Genomic DNA, 22221 nt, shown 5'->3' with positions numbered 1-22221 from the left:
ACCAAGTTCCTTCTCAATATGGCACAGTAGATGGATGTTTTGGAGAAACTATCGCACCTCTCTCGTTTCTTCCAACAAGACAAATGTAAGCATACCTGTGGTAGTTGACAGCGTTATCACAGTCCAAGAAGTCTCCAGTGACATGACGCAGGAATGCAATGGCCCCAGTGACCCATCAGAGGAGAGTGCCGTGAGGGGACCTACAAAGGCATTGAATTGAAAGGAGTTGCAGGAGGTGAAGCTGCTTCCCCCAAGCTTGCAGAAACCATATTGAGACATTAGCCCACTGCCGACAAGAGTGATTTGGCTCATTGTCAACCAACAAGATTCTTGGAGCAGTGACTAAACTTGATCCAGAAATACTGGCCACAGGAGCTGAAACACTATGGAGGTGTCAATGTGAAAGTATTGCTGGAACACTTCAAGGATATCCTTGCATCCCATGGATGCAATGTTTAATGAGCTATGACCGAGTGGGTCTGACTAAAGCAGAAAGTTTAAAAATACTGTAGTGCCTTGCTGTGGCACATTTTTTGGAGTAGCCTCTCCAACAGAAGCAAGACAAGTTCTCTAACTTTTTCCAACAAATGGCGGTCATACAAGTAATACCACAGCCAAAGTAGAGAGGGCCTTCTCCCACATGAGTGATGGGAGAGTCAATCTCAAGACCCAAACCATTGACATCCTCCAGATGATCTCGCCATGGGCTTCCCTGAGGATGACTTCAATGTGAAATCAGCTATAACCAGCTTGTACAAAGCAGGTAAAAAAGTGAGAAGACCACAGAAACTGAGACCGGAGTCGGAGAGTTAGAAGAGCGCGAGAAGGAGCAAGACTGAGAGTGGAGTTGGAGAGTTAAAAGAGTGTGAGAAGGGGCGAGACTGAGAGTGGAGTCGGAGAGTTAAAAGAGCTTGAGAAGGGGCGAGACTGAGAGTGGAGTCGGAGAGTTAAAAGAGTGTGAGAAGGGGCAGGGCTGAGATAAACACAGTAAATTGTAGTATGCATGGGAATTATTCTAAATTAAGATAATAATTAAAATGAATTAGTAAATACTGTAGTAAATGCTTTATATAAAGTATAAGGTATGTCAGTGCAGCTCAACCATGTGGAATGTGCATCTTGTGGGGTGTGGGAAGTCATGCAGGCACAAAATGCCCTCAATGACTACATCTGCAGGGAAGTGTCACCAGCTGCAGAAACCTGAACTCTGAGTTGCAGGGCTTGAGCAGCAGCTGGGGCGCATCCACAAGGCTGAGGATTACTTGGATAGCACGCTTATAGAGAGGTGGTCACAACGCAGCTAAGAAGTACACAGGCAGAGAGGGAATAGGTGACCTCCAGAGTATCTAACAGAAAAAGGCAGGTGGTGCAGGAATCCACCAAGGCTGCCTCATTCTCCAACCCCTTAATAAAGTTAATAAAGCATATAGTATTTTAGGTTTTATTAATAGGGCATTCAGTACAAGAGTAAGGATGTCATGTTGACGCTAGTTAGGCCTCATCTGAAGTATTGTGTCCAGTTCTGGGCACCATACTTGAAGGCATTGGAGAGGTGTTGAATCCAGGGCACTTTGGTCTGTTGGGGCTAAAGGATCCAGATTGTACACTTTATTCAGGGTGACCGACTTGGTGCAGAGACAGAGAACGTCAGGAGATCATTGTTCGAATAAACTCATGCTGTTTATTTACAAACTAAACTCAGTAACTAATGTTTCTCATGTATCAGTGCGGACTCGATGGGCTGAAGAGCCTCTTCTGCATTGTGATTCTGTGATTCTGAACTACATTTGTGTACTTACAACTCAAAACTCTGTCTTCACTCTTCGGTGTGTAACTCCACAGAGGTAACCGGTGCTACTCTGCTGTTGGGTATTAAGATCATGTGATCTTACATTAAACACTTGTGTTAAAGGTATATTACATATCAGGCTACTACATCCCTCCCCCTTTACTGAAAAATACATTTTACAATTCTTTCAATGTATCAAGTTATTTACACAGATCAATTATTTATAATGTCGGTCTCTCTGGGGGTTTCCTTATGCATGTCGAAGGTCTACCATATCCCTATTGCATAAGGTACTGGTCTTGCCTTCATGGATTTTGGTGTTGCCCCTGGATCTACATGAATTTTTGCTTGTAGCCCCTCAATTTTTCCAAGCTCTTCCTTGAAAACTGAGGCATATTTTTGTAGTAGCTGTGAAAGCCCCTTAGTTCTCAGTTAGAAGATTTCCATCCATTCCAATTTAATTTCTTTCAGCCAGTTTCATCCAAGGTCCCTCGCCTGCTATTACCATCAAAGGCAATCTCACTGCTTGAGCTCTGTAGTGTACTATGATTTTACATACGCCCTTGACTAAAATGTCTTCTCCCGTGTAAGTTTTTGATTTGTCACCAGTTTCTTCTAAATTCAGCTTACGTTCTCCATGATTCAAGTATTTAAAAGTATGCTCACCGATCACTGTAGTGGCTGCACCGGTACCCATCTCCATTCTGATAGGCTTCTCATTCACTCTCTTGGTTACATAGATAGGCTCTGTTCTTCCTACCTTTAAATTATATAATGAATAGGTATCAGAATCGATTACTTCAGGTTTTTCAATGCTGTTTATTTTACTGAGTTTTTGCTTTTGTTTGCAAGTCTGCCTGATTCTATCTTTACAATGTCTATGAGGTGTCCATATCGATGGTAGAAGAAACATTTGATCTTTTTAAACTGTGATTCATCACAGGATTGTCTGGTACCACCTCTGTTATTATTATGCCATGTTTTTGCTTTATCCATTATCCGTTTTAATTTGTCTACTAGCGGTGGCTGCTTCCTGCTTCTGAGTAAAGCTCGGCGCTTGCGCACTCTTTTTGGTTGAGGGTCCCTGCCCAATGTGGAGGACCATTTTGCACTCCTTGTGTAGGTTCTGAGTCTCGCACTGCACCTTCCATTGCCAGAGCAATTTCCAACACCTTCTGAAAATCCAACTTTGTTTCAGACAGTAATCTCTTCTGAATCGCATTTTCATTTATACCACACACCAAATGATCTTTAAGCAAATCATTGATAGATGTACCAAACTCGCAAATATTCAGTTAATTGCTTCAGACTTGCCACATAACAAGTAAAAGTCTCCCCCATAGCTCTACTTCTTGAGTTAAATTTAAACCGTTGCATCATCACCGACGGCTTGGGCTGGTAATGATTCTTTACGAGGTTCACTGAGTCATCAAAACTTTTTGAGTCTGGGGCACAGGGTACCAACAGATTTGGAATTAGTCTGCATGTCTTATTCCCACACGTGGGTCAGAAGGATCACGTGCCTCTTCTCCCCTGCAATGTCATTCGCCCGGAAGAAGAGTAAGTTCAGCATAGTGAAACCAGTGGTCCGGGGTTAGATCAAAAGGCTCCGCTCTCCCAAATTGCGACATGCTCTGAGGGGAATTCTTCGATGATCAAGAAGGAAATTTTCTTTTACTTGCAACTACCGTATGAGGTACAGCCTGATTTTGGTTCTTCTGACTTCTTTCGTTCTCCCTCGCCTTTTACCTTATTTTTTCTGTGATTTTTTGTACTTTTACTCTCATCAGCAGTTTGTTGGGGCTAAAGAATCCGGGTTGCACACCTGATTCAGGGTGATCGAGTTGATACAGAGACAGAGACCATCGGGGATCATTGTTAGAATAAACACATGCTGTTTATCTACAAACTAAAACCTGCAGCTACACTTGTGTGCTCACAACTCAAAACTCTGTCTTCACTCTTCAGTGTCTAACTCAAGACTCGTCCACAGAGAGGTAGCCTCCACCACTCTGCTATTGGACAATAAGATCATGTGACCTTACATTACAGCCCTTGTCTTAAAGGTATATTACATCTCAGATTACTACAAAAGAGTGCAGAAGAGATTCACAAGGATGATTCCCAGGATGAAGAACTGTCACTATGAGGATAGATTGGAGGGGCTGGGACTCTTTTCCTTGGAGAAAAGAAGGCTGAGAGGAGATTTGATAGAGGTATTCAAGATCCTGAGGGCTATGGACAGAGTAAATAGTGAGAAACTGTTCCCAATCAAGAGAACATCAAGAACTATAGGGCACAGATTCAAAATAATTGGTAAAAGGAGTAAATGTGATGCGGGGAAACTTTTTTTCACCCAGAGGGTGGTTGGAGTCTGGAATAATCTTCTTCAAAGTGTGGTGGAGGCAGGTACAATCGAGGTATTCAAAAGAGAAGTGGAATGCTACCTGAAAAGAGAGAATGTGCAAGGTTATGGGAATAAGACAGGGAAATAGAACTAGGTGGACCACTGTTTTAGAGAGCCAGTGCAAACTCAATGAGCCAAAAGGCCTCCTTCTGCACTGTAAAGATACTGTGGTACTACTGTGAACTGTATGGTATGCATCAGCCATCATCAGCTACCTTGTCTGAAGAAGCATCAAACTCTCAGGCTGCACATCCTGCAGACATGCATGAAGAAGAAGAGGAAAAAACAGAACATGATTTTACAAAGACATGGAATGTTGAGGAACAAGAAGAGATATAATGATGGACACTGGGAAAATGACAGAAATATCAGAGAACCATGTTTATTTATTTTTTCTTACAAACTGTTTGCTCTTTGCTCAATTATTGTGAACAACTTGAACTTTTCATGAGGAGTAAAAGATGTACTAAGATAAGAAGAAACTATAGATGAATGTTTTGATTATAATGGAAACTTTCATTTCAATCGAAACTGTTTACCCACATTACATACATATTTTCTCTGTTCTGTTTTTTTGAACTGCAATTGCACAAAACATGGGCTCTGTGTTGCTAAGCAAAGGTGTTACTTTGCAAAATAAGTTGTTTGATCTGGCATTAACACTTGGTAAGCATACTATTTTGATCTGATCAATCTTTGTCTTGTGATTGGATAAGCTCATTGAGCTGCTATGTATTATAGAGTCCTTACGTTTGGTTTTTGTGCTATCTTGCCTAAAGAACATTGAAGAACCTCAACACAAATACAGAAGATAACATTACTATGTCACTGCAATCGCCAAATAAAGGAGTGAATGAGAATGAAAAATGAGCCACTGTAAATCAAAAACTAGCCCTCGAAGGAATCTTAAATGGAGCCCTCAAAAAAAACTTTGATCCCTGATTGCAGTCCAGTTCAACTCAAGTGATGGCAAAGAAAGACAAAAACAACTTCCCCTAACTCTGATTAAACCCAAGTCCTTTTGAATTTGTTTTAACTGACGAGCAATTATTTTTGCTGTCAGGTATTGCAGGTTTCTCACACCCCAATTCAGAAACTTTAGATTAAATGTCAACATCAACTTTTGTTTATATAGTGCTTGAATATAATAAAATGTCCTAAGGCGCGTGGCAGAAGCAGTGCCAAACAAGATTTGACTCCAAGACACTTAAGGAGGCATTAGGTTTAATGACTAAATGCTCAGCTAAAGAAGTATGTTTCAAGAAACAAAAACAAAAATAGCTGGAAAAACTCATCAGGTCTGACAGCATCTGTGGAGTGGAAGACAGAGTTAACGTTTCGTGTTAATGTTTCAAGGAAGTCCTTTACAGGCAAGGCCCGGCAGAGGGTACTGCACAAGATGCAAAACATCAAGGCCTCTGCCTCCTCACAGCTTGTGCCTTTACCTTTACCAGCAGCACTTCCCCTTTCCAAAGTGGCCGCCTCATCCCTCAGTGTACTCGCACACAGTGCTTACTCAGGGTTAACCTGCTCACGAATGCTCAGTTTGATTTCACCAGGGCTATTCAGCATCAATCTGAAATGTTCACTCTGTTTCTCTCTCCACAGATGCTGCCAGGCCTGCTGAGCATTTCCAGCATTTTCTGTTTCTTTTTTAGACGCTATTCTACTTGTTTTCTCATTTTTAACGGATTATTTACTTGCCGTATATTTGGGCACAAGGTTAGAAATCTTGACAAGTTGCTCGTAAATTCATCTACCTTGTTTGAAATAAAAGCAATTCTCAAGCTCTCTCTCACCAATTTCAATTATCACAGCAACTGCAGCCTTTTGGAGGAATGAGTTCCAGATTTTCATTACTCCTTGTGTGGAAAGCGTTTCCTGATTTCTAATACCTGGCTCTGATAATAAGATTGTGTCTCTTTGTTCTGCATTCTCCCGCCAGAGGAAATAAGTTATTTTTAATTCGTGCACAGGACGTGGACATCACTGGCTCGGCCAGCATTTATTCCGCGTCCCTAATTGCCCTTGGGAAGCTGGCGGTGAGCCACTTTCTTGAACCACTTGCTATCCATGTAGTGTAAATACACACACAGTGCTGTTAGGGAAGGAATTCTGGGATTTTGACCCAGTGACAATGAAAGAACAACAATATAGTTCCAAGATAGGATGGGTGTGTGGCTTGGAGGGGAATTTTCAGGTGTTCCCATGCGTCTACTGTCCTTGCCTTATGAGATGGTAGCAGTCGTTACTTTGGAAGGTGGTGTCGAAGGAGCCTTGGTGCGTTGCTGCCGTGCATCTTATCAATGCTACACCCTGCTGCCCCTGTACATTGGTAGTGGAGGGAGTGGATGTTGAAGATGGTGGATGGGGTGCCAATCAAGTGGGCTGCTTTGTCCTGGATGATGCTGATCTTTTTGAGTGTTGTTGGAGCTGCACTCATCCAGGCAAGTGGAGAGTGCTCCATCACACTCCTGACTTGTACCTTGTAGATGGTGGACAGGCTTTGAGGAGTCAGGAGGTGAGTTACTCACTACAGAATTCCCAGCTTCTGACTTGGTCTTATAGCCACTGTATTTATATGGCTGGCCCATTTAAGTTTCTGGTCAGTGGTAACCCCCAGGATGTTGATGGTGGGGGAATTAACAATTGTAATGCCATTGAAAGTCAAGCAAATGTGGTTAGATTCTCTCTTGTAGAAGGTGGTCATTGCCTGGCACCTGTGTGTTGTGAATGTTATTTGTCACTTATCGGCCGAGGCCTGAATGTTGTCCAGGTCTTGCTGCAGTATCTGAGGAGTTGCAAATAGAACTGAACATCATCAGTGAACATCCATTTCTGACCTTATCATGCAGGTAAGTCATTTCTAGTCTATGTGTATCTACCTTATCCTTTAACATTTATTATTATAAATACCTCAGCCTTCTAAACTTAAGCCGGTACAGGCCAGATATTATACCAGTGACTACAACTCAAAAGTATTTCATTGTCTGTAAAGTGATTTGGACATTGTGAAAAGTGCTGTATAAATGTAGGTTTTGTCTTTCTTTCATTATATCTTCTTGCAGTAGGCAGAGTGACTGTAACAATGGTGAAATTAGAGGCCCAATGCTGATTCTCTAAGGATAATTAATCACACAGCAATCAGCTGATGTCAGGAAAGTGGCAACACAGAAATCACCACATTTCCAAAACAATTCAGCTCTGTAGCTAATCTCCACTCCTCCAACTAGCCCATCCAACTCCTCCCCACCGCAAACTCCCTCCATCCACCCAAACCCTAACCATCTGCAACCTCCTCCACAACCCTCCATCCAACCACACCCCAACCCCCCCATCCAACCACACCCTGACCCCCCCCTCCAACCACACCCCGACCCCCCCATCCAACCATAACCCGACCCTCCCCATCCAACCACACCCCGACCCCCCCCATCCAACCACACCCCGACCCCAACCCCCCCATCCAACCACAACCTGGCCCCCCCATCCAACCACACCCCAACCCCCCTATCCAACCACACCTCAACACCCCCCATCCAACCTCCCCCACAATGCCCCATCCAACCACACCCCGACCGCCCCATCCAACCACACCCCAACCCCCCTATCCAACCACACCCCGACCCACCCCTCCAACCACACCCCGACCCCCCCATCCAACCACACCCAGACCCCCCCATCCAACCACACCCCAACCCCCCCTTCCAACCACACCCCCACCCCCATCCAACCACACCCCAACCACCATGCAACCTCCCACCCATCCAACCACACCCCAACTCCCCCCCAACCTCCCCCCATCCAACGCACCCCAACTCCCCCCAACCACACCCTAACCCCCATCCAACCTCCCCCCATCCAACTTCACCCCAACTCCCCCCAACCACACCCCAGCCCCCATCCAACCTCCCCCCCATCCAACTTCACCCCAACTCCCCCCAACCACACCCCAACCCCCATCCAACCTCGCCCCATCCAACTACACCCCAACTCTCCCTATACCACACCCCAAGTCCCTCTCCAACCACACTCCAACCCCAATCCAACCACACCCCAAAACCCCCTCCAACCACACCCCAGCCCCTCCTCTAACCTCCCCCAATGCCCCTTCAACCTCCCTCACCACTCTCCAACCCCCTCCAATCTCCCCCTCCTGCTTCACCTGAACACCCCCCAACCCCCTATAACTTCGTCAATCCAACCTTTCTCCAATTCCCCTCCAAACCAGCTAACGTCCACCAATCTCCCCCACCCCCCTTCCAAATCCCTCAACACCCCCTGCATTCCCCCTCTAACCTCCCCCTCTAATCCCTCAACCTCCCTTCAAACACCCTCTAACCACCTCCTAACTTGCCCTCCGCCTTCCTCCCAACCATCCCATTAACCCTCCTCCAACCTCCCCCTAACCTCCCCCTAAGCCCCGCATTAACCTTCACCAACTCCCTGTCTAATCCTTCTCCAACCTCCTCCAAACCCCCATTCAATCCCCTCCAAACCCATTAATATTTATGGTTTTACGATCCCATAAACACTGATTATCTTTATTTATTTTTATATATATATATATGTGCACACACACTCTCTCTCTCACACACTCTCACTCGCACACTCTCACTCACTCAATCGCACACTTACTCTCTCTCACTGACACACACACACTCTCATACTCACACACACACTCATACTGCCACTCACTCTCATTCACGCGTACACACTCTCATATGCATGCTCACTCTCATTCGCGCACACACATGTATGCACACACTCATCCACACTCTCTCTTACACCCACAGGCACTTGATCTCATGCACACGCACACGTACACACACATGCACACAGACACATACACACACGCACACACACACGTACTCTCTCTCTCTTTCTGACACACACTCTCTCTCTTACACTCTTTCTCTCACACACACACACACACACACACGGGTTATATTACACTTGGTATTGTGTAATGTGACAGGATTAGTTAATGACTTCAGAACAAAGGCACCCCCAGGTAGCAGCGACTACAATATGATTGAATTTTATATCCAGTTTGAAAGGGAAGAGTGGGTCTAAGACTAGTATCTTAAACTTAAATAAGGGAAACTATGTGGGCATGAGAAGCTCAGCTAGCTGAAAACAACTGTGAAACTAGGCTAGAGAATAGATCAATAGAGGAGGAGTGGCAGACATTTACAGGGATATTTCAGAATATTCGGAATAAGTATATTCCTTCTACAAAGAAATATTCTAAGGGGAGGACCCACCATCCGTGGCTAACTAAAGAAGTTAAGGAAAGAATCAAATTTGAAGAAAAAGCATATAACTGCACAAAAATGAGTGGCAGGTCAGATAATTGGTCAGAATATAAGGAACGGGAGAGAATGACTAAAAGGTTAACCAGGAGAAAGAAATTAGAGTATGAGAGGAAGCTAGCTAGAAATGTAAAAACAGATAGCAAGTATTTCTACAGGTATTTAAAAAGGAAAAGTTTAAGTAGATTGAGTGTTGGTCCTCTAGAGGGAGTGACAGTGGGAGTTAATAGTTGATAATGAGGAAATGGTGGATGAAATGAAATATTTTGCTTTTGTCTTCACTATTGAAGATACAAAAACATTCCAGTAAAAGCTGTAAATCAGGAGGTGGAAGGGAGAGAGGAACTTGGTGAAATAACAATCACTCTCTGTTTCCTATCCATTAACCAATCCACTATCCATGCTGATGTATCACACCACCCCCACTGCCCCGCACCCCCTCCCCCCCCTACCCCTCCCCCCACTCCATGAACCCTTGTCATGCCTATAAACCTTTTTGTGTGGCACTTTGTAGAACGCCTTTTAGAAATCCAGGTACACTACATCTACTGATTCCTCTTTATCTATCTGGGTAGTTACATCCTCAAAACACTTGCCAAGCAAGATTTCCCTTTTATAAAACCATGCCTACTTGTTTTAATCATGCTATACTTTTCTAAGTGCATTGTTAAGACTTCCTTTTCAATAAATTCATTTTCCCAATGACTGATGTTAGGCTAACTGGTCTGTAGTTCACTGTTTTCTCTCCCTCCCTTTTTGAAAAGCAATGTTACTCATGCCAAACTCTAATCTTCCCTGAATCTAAGAAGTTTTCGAAAATCGTACTCAGTACATCCACCATCTCTGTGGCTATCTCTTTTTGAACCCTAGGGTGTAGGCCATCAAGTTCTGGGGATTTGTCAGATTTCAGTCCCTTAGGTTTCTCCAATACTTTTTTTTTGCTGACAATAATTTCCTTAATTTCCTCATTTTCTTGGCACCTAGGTTACCCTCTATTCCTGGAATGGAACTTGTGTCTTCTACTGTGAAGACAGACGCAAAATATTGGTTCAATTCCTTTGCCATTTCCTCATTCCCCATGATAATTTCTCCTATCTCTACTTCTAAGGGACCAGAGTTTACTTTAGCTACTCTCTTCCTTTTTCCATATACTTATAATACCTCTTACATTCTCTTTTCTGGTTTTATATTCCTGGGTAGTTTACACTCATATTCTACTTTTACTCCTTCTTCAATTTTTGGTGGCCTTTTTCTTGTTTCTAAAACATTCCCAGTCTTCAGACTTTCTTCTGTTCTTTGCAACATTATAAGCCTGCTTTTTAAATCTGATACTGTCCTTAACTTCATGAGTGAGTCACGGATGTGTTTTTCTTGCTGAGTTTTTGTTTTTCATTGCAATGTATTTTTGTTGAACATTTTCAATTGCTTATCTTTAAGTGTTTGCCACTGTCCATTTATCACCATGCCTTTTAATCTATTCACCTAATCAACCTTAGCCAATTCTCCCTTCATACAGATGTAATTGGTTTTGTCTAAATTTAAAATTCTTGTCTGTGATTGGAGTATGTAACTTTCAAATTTAAAATGGAATTCAGTGGTATTATGATCACTATTTCCCAGTAGGTCCTTTACTATTAGATTATGAATTAACCCTGCCTAATTGCACAATACTAGATCTAATATAGTATTATCCCTAGTTGATTCCAAGGGATATTGCTCCTGTTACAAACGCATTCTATAAACTCACCTTCGAGGCAACTCTTGCTAATATGATTGTCCCAGTCCATGTGAAGGCCCCCACAATTATTATATTGCCTTCATTACAAGTCAGAAGCAATGTGGGCCTCTTGCTGGCTCTCCAGCTGACAGCCTGATGACTCAGCAAGATTCCACCCATTGTGTACCCTGGAATATTTATTTCACAACCTTAGTCACCTTGCCACCATGTTTCTATAATTGTGATTCAATCTAAACCATTTATTTCTGTTTGTGCCACCATGTTTCTATAATTGTGATTAAATCTAAACCATTTATTTCTGTTTGTGCCACTAGTTCATTATTTCAGATACTTTGTGCATTCAGATAAAAGAACTTTTACTTTCATGCTTCTACTTCTATTCCCTGCAGTTACCTTATTCACTGATGCATGATTTCTGTTAAACTCTCTGCTCCTGCCTGCCCACTCTTCCTGTCAATCCAATTTGTTATACTGCTCTGTTGCTTCAAACATTGTCTTTAGATTGCTAAACCTCTTTTTACCCGAGCCCCCCTCCAACCCCACTGCCTCCTCTCCCCTCCCCATTAGTTTAAAGCCCTGTCCACAGCCCTAGTTATGTGATTGGCAAGGACATGGCCCCAGCCCAGTTTAAATGGAGCTCATCCAAATGGATTAGCTCCCTCTTCCCTCTGTACTGGTGAGTGCCCCATGAATCGAAACCCCCTTCTTCCCACACCACTCTCTTTGAGCCACACAGTTATTTCTCTAATCTGCTTAACCTTTTGCCAATTGGTGCATGGCTCAAGTAACAATGCAGAGATCATTACCTTTGATGCCTTGCTTGATTACATTGCTGCCTTCTCCAGGCCTTAAGTGAAAATCTGCCTTGAGATCAGAATCTTAATAGAACAAAGAAAGTCCAGTTGCTTGAGTGTCCTGGGTGCGAATTTGGGGCAAGGCTCAATGCCCATAGTCATTTGTCACTTTTTAAATGGAGATAATTCATGTTTGCCTGAGGAGGATGAGCTCCTTTCAAAGAATGAGGGAGGTTCTACTTGCTGTTGTTAGTCTGCCATTTTCACAATTTTAATTGCACTGCCTCTGAACTTAAACTCTGTTATGGAAATGCTGGATGAGAATTTCATTCACTTCTTGCTGTCAAAAATGATGCACTGATTCGATCTGGGAAATTATGAAAAGTTCACCCTATAACTCATAAGTGATGATAAAATCAAAAAGTGCTGGAGATACACAGCGGGTCAGGCAGCATCAGTGGAGAGAGAAACAGTTAACATTTCAGGTCGATGATCTTTCATTAGAACTGAAAGGTTAACACAGTTTCTCTCTCCACAGATGTTGCCTTACTTGCTGAGTATTTCCAGCTTCTTCTGTTTTTATTTCTATTCCCACCATCTGCAGTATTTTGATTTTGAGATCATAAATGATGTTTGTCAAGGGTGTGACTGTATAAAACCACAATTGGGCTGTTTTATTTCCTTCTTAAACCTTTCTTTCTGTTCACAGAAATCACTGAAGAACAATCTCCAATTATGAAAAACTGCTACCAAGCATTATTACTTGCCCCAATGGTAATATTATTCATCTTCTACTATATGGTCTCCAACAATAAACCTGCTAAACCTAAACCTGCTAAACCTAAACCTGCCTTCGTCAAAGAATCTTCAAGCCGCTTAGTCAGTTTGAAACCTCCACACCCATCCACAGAGCCCGGAATTATGCTTGTGCAGACCTCTGAAGGACTAAACCCTTCACTATTGTCTATTTGTGCTGTTGAATCAGCTGCTAGAAGAAACCCAAATAAAACTGTTTATTACTTCATGAAAGGATTCAATGGGAACATATCAGCCTATCAATAATCTGAATTCAGTGCCTTCCCTCTGCTTTCTTCAATCCCGAATGTTATCATCTTGCCCTTGAATCTTGATGAATTGTTCAGCAGCACTCGCTTGGCTGACTGGTATAAAGAGTTAAGGAATTGGACAGTGCTGGCTGCTTGATTTGTGCTTGGCAAAAGCTGCTATTGGTAAAAATAAAATAGTAATATTTACACTGACAAACCACATACCAGTTGGGCAGGATTTTGCCCTTGGTGGGTGGGGTCGGCGGGGGCAGGCAGGAAGCCGACTGCTGCCCGCGATCTATGCTGCTCCACGATTTCACACTGGCAACACAACGTCTCACTGGCGGGTGGCCTCTGAATCGCTCGCCACGTCATTGTCTCATTGTTTCCTCACTCTGGGTGCCATATCTAAACTGGAGCCACCCACACAGTTCTCAATGCTTCCTGCCCAGGGCTGCTCCAGTGAAGACATGGCCATGAAAGCCAAGAAGAGTTCAGTGGCCTGTCAGTGGGATGCCCTTCGGAGGCCCACCGTGATATCCCCCACCCCTGCTCTGGCCGCAGGAGGGCCAGCAATCTCACCACTCCGGCTTGGGAGGCAGTGGCAGTGGTGATCAGTGCCAATGCTGCACCAAAGAGGTTGGCCATCCAGTACAGAAAGAAGATGAATGATCTCACCTGTGCTGCCATCTCATCACTCTAAACTCACATGCACAAGCCCATCACACATTAACTGACATCTCACTCACTACCATCTCGAGGGACATCACCACTCATTCTCACACACACACCCTCACATCGCCATCTGGCCTCATCTCCTCTGGAGACTGCCTCCTCAGCCCTCACCATCTTGAAGCCACTTGCACAGATCAACATGTGCCCCCACACACACCCTGGGATACTCTCCTTCCCCAGCACAGCTCTCGCCCTGCAGCCTTTCCCTTTCCTAAGGCCACTTCTCCCCCTTCCCCAAGCAAGCCCCAGCCCTGCAGCTATTGAAAAGCAGCCCCCCCCCACCCCGACCCCCGGCTGGTCTGGTAGGTAGAGACCTGCCTGTGAGCCCCCCTGAAAGTGATGTGGTGCTGCCTGTGAAGCCTGGTGCTGATGACCACGAGTGCTGCCCGAAGCAAGGTAGGAAAACTAAACTCAAAGTCCTGAACAAAGTGCAGCTCACCAGGTGCACGTCGCTTGTGGACAGTTGTGAGACACTTTGGTGTGCCATCACGCCAATGTGCCGGGATGATCCAGCATGGGGCACTGCCAATGGGAGCGCATCATTCCACCCTCAGAAGCAAAATTTCAGGTCCAGAGGAATCATTTACAGAATCAGGAAGATTGTCAGGGACATTTTAATTTTGAAAATTAATGTTTATCTCAATTATTCAGACTGCACTTTGTTCTTTGGCGATATGGGGCAGAATTTTATGGCTGACGCGCAGGTGGCAGAGCCCGCACATCAGCGCTTAAAATGTCGCACTATGAAGCGCGACGCCCGCCCGCCATTAATTAAAGGCCTTGTTAAGGTCCTTAACTCGGCAATTGACGCCGATTTTGAGGAGCCCGTGCAATCTTCGGCTCGGCACACGGGCCCAACGGGCAGGAGGGTAACTGATTTTTTAACAAACCTCATCCACGGGCGGGATTTGTGGGCTCAGAGGGGTTGTTAATGTTTTTTTTCTGAAGTATTTAATGCAGAAAGTGTTTTAAAGTTGCCTGTGTGATTGTTAGCAGTTCAGATCGATTTCCAATAGCTTTCTCTGTACTTTGAAGCTTCAGCTCAGCAGTCTGCAGACAGTAATCTTTATCAGGCCTGCGGCTTTCCGGGGGCCTCCATTTAGCCTGGGTATGGGTTCTGACATCTCCACTGGAGCCAGCTCCTCTGAGGAGGAAGGGAGGGATAGAATAAGGAGAAGGCCAGAAGTGGACAATCAGCCTCCAGGGGAGCCACCTTTGGGAGGCCAGGCACAGGCACAAGTCCCGCAGGGACAAGAGGTTGTCCAATGTTGAAGGGATCGCAGAAGACGCCACTATCCTGCTGCCAGGGTTTACAGGCAGCGAAGCAGCTACCTCAATATGACTGAGGTGCAGTGCCGAAGGAGGCACCGTCTGTCAAGGGAAACACTCAACAATATCTGTCAGATGATTGGCCCTGAGATCTCCCCTAACTGTGTGGGTGGACACCTCATACCAGCGGCTCTGAAGCTCACAGTTGCCCCCCACTTCTATGCTTCTGACTCCTTCCAGGGTTCGGTGGGTGATCTTTGTGGTGTCTCCCAATTAGCTGTCCACACTTGTGTCAAGCAGGTTACAGACGCTCTGTTCAGAGGGGCATTGACCTTCATCCACTTCCGCTGTGACCAGGCAAGTCAGGCACAGCGAGCCAGAGGCTTCACGACCATTGCTGGCTTCCCCCGTGTCCAGGGTGCTATAGACTGTACACATGTGGACATCAAGGCGCCAGCAGGTGAGCCCGGTGCCTTCGTCAACAGGAAGGGCTTCCACTCCATGAACGTGCAGATAGTGTGTGATCACAGGATGCTGATTCTACAAGTCTGTGCAAGGTACTCAGGCAGCTCCCACGATGCCTACATCCTCAGATACTCCCAGGTGCCGGGGATCTTCAGTGCCCCAGCCCGACTGGATGGATGACTGCTGGGTGACAAGGGCTATCCCCTCAGAAGGTGGCTCATGACGCCTCTCCGCCATCCAAGAACAGAAGCTGAGGAGCGCTACAATAGGAGCTATGGCACCACAAGGGCTGTGGTGGAGAGAGCCATCGGTCTTCTCAAGATGCGCTTCCATTGCCTGGACCGCTCAGGGGGCGCACTCCAGTAGCCCCCAGATCGTGTCTCGGTGATAGTGGTAGTCTGCTGCGCCCTGCACAATATTGTGCTGGAAAGGGGGGATGCAGTTGACGATGAAGACCTTGACGCACTGGATGAGGCTGCACATGATGAATCCAGCAGTGCCTCAGAGGATGAGGAAGCACAGGGCGATGATGAGGGGCAGCACACTGACCCGCTACTACACCAAGGAGGCAGGGGAACCTGGGGCACTTTAATCCAACGAATCTTCAGCTAGCTCCATACACATGGATCAGCAGGACCAGCATTGCCTGGCACTTCCACACTTGGCGCTTAGGTGCTACATCTTCCACCTCAACAGCTGCAACTAAGGGCTTAGTACAGAAACATCAATGTCCACTCAAACACTCTTGATATGTCTGTGAAACATGCAAATACAGCACAAAGGAAACACCCTCAGCCATGGTCAGAAAAGTGGACTTTATTCCCACCAAAATAAAGCACAAACATTACTCCGAAGTACATAATGACATATTCCCTAATCTAGGGCCAACACAAAATCACCAGTGACAAACCCGTGGAGTGCCTAATGTGCCTTATGCTTATGTTTGTGAGTGCTATGTCTAGGTGCCACCCCATCGCTTGGAGTGTCTTGTGAGGCAGCCTGCTGACTCTGCTGTCCTGTTGGCCTCGATGACCCTCTGGCCCGTGGAGCCTGTGATGGCCCCGCCTGGGAGGGAGTGGCCAGTTCCAGAACTGGCATCTCCCCAGTTGTCGCAGCCTCAACGGATGCAACAGTCACTGGCAGAGAGGTGGAGGAGCTGCTGCCCTCATCCAGAGCGCCATGAGAGGAGCTCGCAGCGACGACAGGCAGCTGCTGCGCCGACATGAGGTTACATTGGACATCCCTGCTCACCGCAGATGGATGGACACTGAGTGGCGACACTTGGTGCCCAGAACATCTCCCACATTGTGAATGACCACTTGTGACCATTAGCACTGTGAGGGCTTGCAGGTCAGAGTGTAACCCAATCAGAAGAGTCTCAATCTGATTGAAGCCCCTCTCCATGAGAGTCGCCAATCTCTCAATGGAGGAAGCCTGAAGCTCTGCCTGAGGTTCATGCCATCACTGACACTCTGCCTGGATTCCTCCACCACAGAGACCACACCCTCATGCAACCCTGTCAGATGCTCCCGCGCACCCGGCCGCTTGTCCTGCAGCTGCTGCATGGTTGACATCTCCAGAGGCACATCATCACTGCCCGACTCAGCATGTGCCTGGTCCCCTGCAGTCCTCTGGCTGCTGGCGCCATCGGCACTCTCTGTCCCTGCCATCTCCTCCAGCAATTGTGAAGTGCCCTCTCCACTGTGACTCGGGACACTAGCCAACGTCATAATCCCCACCGATGTGTTTGTCACTGCGCTGGTGCCTGACTGGCTGAAAGGATGTGACGCAAGTTGCAAGTCTTGGCCCTCAGGTGTGGAGGGGGTGCTCCAGACTTTTTGGGGATGGCCATGTGGTGGTGATGCTGAGATTAACACCAAGTTAGCGTTCAGTCAGTAACACCTTTCATCCCTTTCCCCCCCAGCCTCATAAGTCGCTCACCCTTCAAGAACCTAAGGAGACGAACATTGGTGGGGTGGTAAATAGTTAAGAGGAGGCCCAAACATTACACGCGCATACAGACAGGCTGGTCAGATGGCCTAAGGAATGCCACGTGGAATGTTATGTGGATAAGTGTTCAGTTAAGCACTTGAGCAAGACAAGCAAGGTACGGGAATACAGGAGTAATGGTAGGACTGTGGGAAGTCACGACGATTACAGGGACCTTGCTGGGCAGACCCGTTAAGGTAGCAGAACAGGAACATAAGGCGTTTAACAAGGTCAAAGCCAGACGTGCCTTCATTAGCTGAGGAACAGAATGTAGGAAATGGGAGGTCATGTTGCAAGTGCAGAAAACGCTGTCAAGGCCACAGCTACACTTCTGTGTTCAGTTGTGACCTGCGTTTCATGGGAGGGATGGCATTGGAGTGGGGAGAGTGCAGAGGTTCCTGACCTGGATGCGTGCTGGCCTGGAGAGTTGGAGTGATGAGGAAACATTGCAAACACTTGTGACATTTGCCGTGGAGCACAGGAGATTGACAGGTCACATTATTGACCTTCATACCGTTCTGAGGGGCATAGACCGGGTGGACAGAAGGCAACATTTCCCCTTGGCGCAGGGATGACTAACGTGGTGGCATTTATTTAAGTTGAGTGCCATGAGGTTGACAGGTGAGGTGCTGAGGACCTTTTGGACAGAGTAATGTGGGACACACTGGCTGAAAGGGTGGTGGAGGTACAAACCCTCCTAAGATGCAATAAGTCTTTGGATGTGCAGCAGCGATGCCATGGCATGTTAGGCCATGGGGATAGTGGTCACAAATGTGATAAGACAACTTTGGAAGGTGCTAGAGACGCACATCCTCAAGGGGCTGAGGGACCTTTGTGTATGACCCACACGTCTGACTGTCTCAGTCTGTGAATGAGCAGTGTTGCTGCATTAACGATTGCAGCAACCATCAGTGCTTTGGATGGTGGGAGACAGAGTGGATGGGACTGTGGCCCTCAAATACCTGGCCGCTGCACCCCAGCCTTGCCGACACCTGCCGACTTGGCCGCCTGCCTCCTCCCCAGCTCCATGGCCTGCTCCTCATAGGTGGAGAGCTGCTGCAGCATGCCGTGCCCACCACCAGTCCGCAAACGCTCCCTCATATGGCTCTCAGTTTTTGCCTGCAGAACATAGAAAAGCATTTATTGGGACTGATCGCTCATGTACTCTGCACATGCACGCCGCACCCCAACCACAGTGGCCCATCTGAGGCCTCCAGCGGCTCCTGGCCACACTACTGGTGATCAGTCACCAGAAGATAGTACAACTGGTCCCAAACCCCCTCCCCCAACGGCCACCTTGGACACATTCGGTGTCCATCACTTTGAATAACACACGGGTCTTAGCGCCCATGGCAAGGAAGCACAACTAGGTGCAGTGCCGAGGCCAGCAGATGGCTCTTGGCCATGACACCTTGAGGCTCCCCTTCCACCATCTCATCACCATCAATGTGTTGGAGTTCTGAGTATGTGTCCAGCTGCCTCTCCTGCAGGCTGCCCCCAGGATACTCAAATGTGACAAACACCAACATATGCTGCAGGGAGAACCCATCTTCTCCTCAACCATTAAGGCTGATGTAAGCATGGTCACTATCTGTTTGCCCACCCAGCGTGCGCCAAAAGCCCAATGCAGTAACGACACTAAGACGTGCGGGGTTGGGGGGCCTCAAAGGCTAAGGCTACCTGCTGGGTAAAATGGCCAAGGCTGACATGGTACTCACCCTTCCAGAGCGCAGCAAATCATTGAAGCGCTTGCGGCACCGCGTTCCTGTGCACCGCACAGCATCATGGGAGCTAACAGCCACCGCCACCTCCTGCCATGCCTGCCTGGTCACGTGGGGGGCCCTCCTCCTCCCATCCTCCGGAAACAAGACATCCCGATGGTTGGACACCTCTTGGAGGAGGACAGCAAGGCAGGCATCTGAGAACCGAGGGGCACAGTGGCCCCCCCGCTGGCCTACCCTGCAGCCTGCCCCCCTCCTCCTCCTCTGCCCTCACCTCTTGTGCTGCCCAATGATTGGCCATGGTCAACAGCCTAAAGGAGGCTGCCTGGCCGTTCTTTATACAGACTGTTGGTTCCCCATTGGAACCGGCGGTCTGAACACGCCTGCCACCGATTTAATTTTCCCGCTGAACAATGGAGTCGGAACCCCGCTGGGAGGGCCTTAATTGGCCTGCCCGCGCAAAATGGCGGCACGGCCCGTTTCGGCGGCAGGGATCAGCTCCCCGTTCGCCCGTCAAATGCAAAATTCTGCCCATGGGGACTATTAGTTTGGAAACTTCCTAGTTCGGAGAATGGGCAGAATCGTACCAGGTTTGCACTAGGTACGGTAACAGGCAGATAAAACGACACTTTACCCATTGGCCACGATGGCAGATTTTCACACCATATCATCCCAAATCCTCCACATTATTTATGCATTGCCGGGAAACCCGCCGTTTCCATAGTGGGGGCGGGTTCTCATTCGCCTGCCTACCATCACCCTGCTGTTGCATCACACCAGATGTCATATTTAAAGTCCAGCTGTGAGCACACATCTCAGTGTTTCCAGACCACCGCTGCTGTATGGAAGACATGGCCCTGAAACTGAAGAATGCTGCAGCCCCCAGATTTAGTGACGCATCCCTCAAGCGCTTTTGGACGCTGTGGATGCCCTCCACCCCCGTTCTGGCCATAGGATGGGCAGCAAAAGCATTAACCCAGCTTGGGAGGCAGTGGCAGTGGTGGTCAGCGCCAACACCATTCAGAAGAGGACAGCCACCCAGTGCCGCAGAAGGATGAATGATCTCCTCCGTTCCACCAGGATAAGTCACTCTTTTCATCACTCCCAACTCACACACTCACAAACCCATCATACATCCACAGGGCCCTCACTCACTGCCAGTTCAAGGGACATCACCATTCACTCTCTCACACACACCGTCATTGTCCCCATCCTGTCCATGGGACCACTCACCACCCACACAGACCAGGCATACTTATCATCTGGCCCGGCAGGAACCCTGATACACACACCCCATCTCTATCCATGCAGTTCAAACTGGCTCACAACAGGAGGGAAAGGTCACTGACAGGTGGAGGAATGCCGGGGATTAAAGTCCTCATGGACTTTGAAAACAGAGCCATCCAGCTGGCCGGCGATGACCGGGACCAGTCCTGTGCTGACCGTGAGGTCGGCACTGCTCTACCAAGTGAGGACCCAGCAGTACAACATCCATCAGATAACCATGCTGTGAGTGATGTGTCCTGTTTCACAGGCCACTGCCACGTACTAATTATCTCTCCTTGCTTCCACAGGCACATCTGTGAAACAGCCAATGGAGTTCATGACCCAGGTCCTCCACTCAAGCTCCAAAGAAACCTCTGAAGAGGAATCTGAAGGCACCCTCCCTGAAATCCCGTCACAGTGCACACCCACACCCTCCACCAGTGCAGAGACACACACCTCGGTGGGACCTAGCTTTAGAGTAGCCTCAGGATCACAACTTGGTGAGCCCATCACACTGTCTGATCCACAGCAGGCGGAGGCAGGGACTTCCCAGGTCCCCGGCGCTCGGAGGACTGCTGGAGGCCATAAATCTGCTGAGTCCGAGTCAAATGACAAGCCTCTGGACTCGGTCATGTCACAGTTGCTGGAGCTGCAAAGGCAAACTCGGGAACATCAGGAAGGGATGTCCACTGCACTCCTCAGATTGCAAGGCACGAGGGAGGATTCTGTGCACCTTCAGGCTGAGGTGATAGTGCCGGCATTCCAACGCACCGAGGTCAACACTGGTAGGATGGCGGCCGCCATGGAGATCTTGGACCAGGATGTCACTCCTGCACTGCTGCGCGAGCTCAAATCCATCACTCAGACCATAGTTGGCCTCCAATAGTGTACGTGAGAAGGGTGCTGGGCAGCTCAATCTCACTCCAGCTTCCCCTTCTCCTAAAGGAGTCAGCAAGGAGCCCTCAGGCACCCATAGGGAGGAGGATCAGCAGGTACACACTCCGGGGCCATCCACCCAGGTGACTCCGGGAGTGTCTGACCCATCCGAATCCCCCCTTCCTATGATCTCAGTATCTCCAGCTCCACAGCACGAGGAGGGTGCCACTGCCACACAGCAGGACCCCAAAAGCAGGCCGGGCCCCTCCAGGTCTCGGCCCTCCCAGAGGACACCCATCAAAGTCATCACAGACAGGGCGTTGCAGTCAGCAGGCTGCCTCCACCTCCACTGTGGATGTCCGGGGAGCACCAAGACGTAGCGGCAGGGTTAGGAAGGTTAAGGAGATATAGTTGCACAGCCTGGCCATGGGTGTTGATCACTTGTACATAATGTTCACTATTGTCAATAAACTCCCAAGAATGTCTCCCTGCCTATGGCTCCTTGTTCTGATGAGCAGTGTTCGTGTCACTCAGATGTGAAACCTGTGTGCACAAGATAAAGGCAGGTGTCTCAGTCCAGGGCCTCTTCCCTATGCTCTGTGCAGCCTTCAGACCAAAGTGATGGTCCAGCTTCACACTCCCTGGACACATTACTGATGCCTGCACCTCGATGGTGCTGGTCATTGCTGCCAGAATGTAGTGGGCAGGTGTCACAGAGTTCCCTCATTCTCTCTGTGTGCTCTCAGCACCTTTAAGATGGGGCTGGCCCCCATCACACCAGCATCTGTGACCAGTGACACTGTGCTCCTGA

General features: G+C 47.6%; 1 protein-coding gene and 1 pseudogene across 1 annotated transcript in view; one reads left to right on the top strand and one right to left on the bottom strand.

Annotated features, from left to right (window-relative positions):
- Nucleotides 1-22221, bottom strand: part of LOC144693663 (lactosylceramide 4-alpha-galactosyltransferase-like) — a 278016-nt gene that overhangs the window by 172439 nt on the left and 83356 nt on the right. The gene's annotated exons all lie outside the window — the stretch shown is intronic.
- On the top strand, nt 703-13246 carry LOC144694298 (lactosylceramide 4-alpha-galactosyltransferase-like; annotated as a pseudogene).

Source organism: Cetorhinus maximus, chromosome 19, assembly GCF_964194155.1.
Source record: "Cetorhinus maximus chromosome 19, sCetMax3.hap1.1, whole genome shotgun sequence".
Lineage (NCBI taxonomy): Eukaryota > Metazoa > Chordata > Chondrichthyes > Lamniformes > Cetorhinidae > Cetorhinus > Cetorhinus maximus.
The sequence above is the reverse complement of the archived record's forward strand: the minus strand, read 5'-3'. Positions and strand labels throughout refer to the sequence as shown.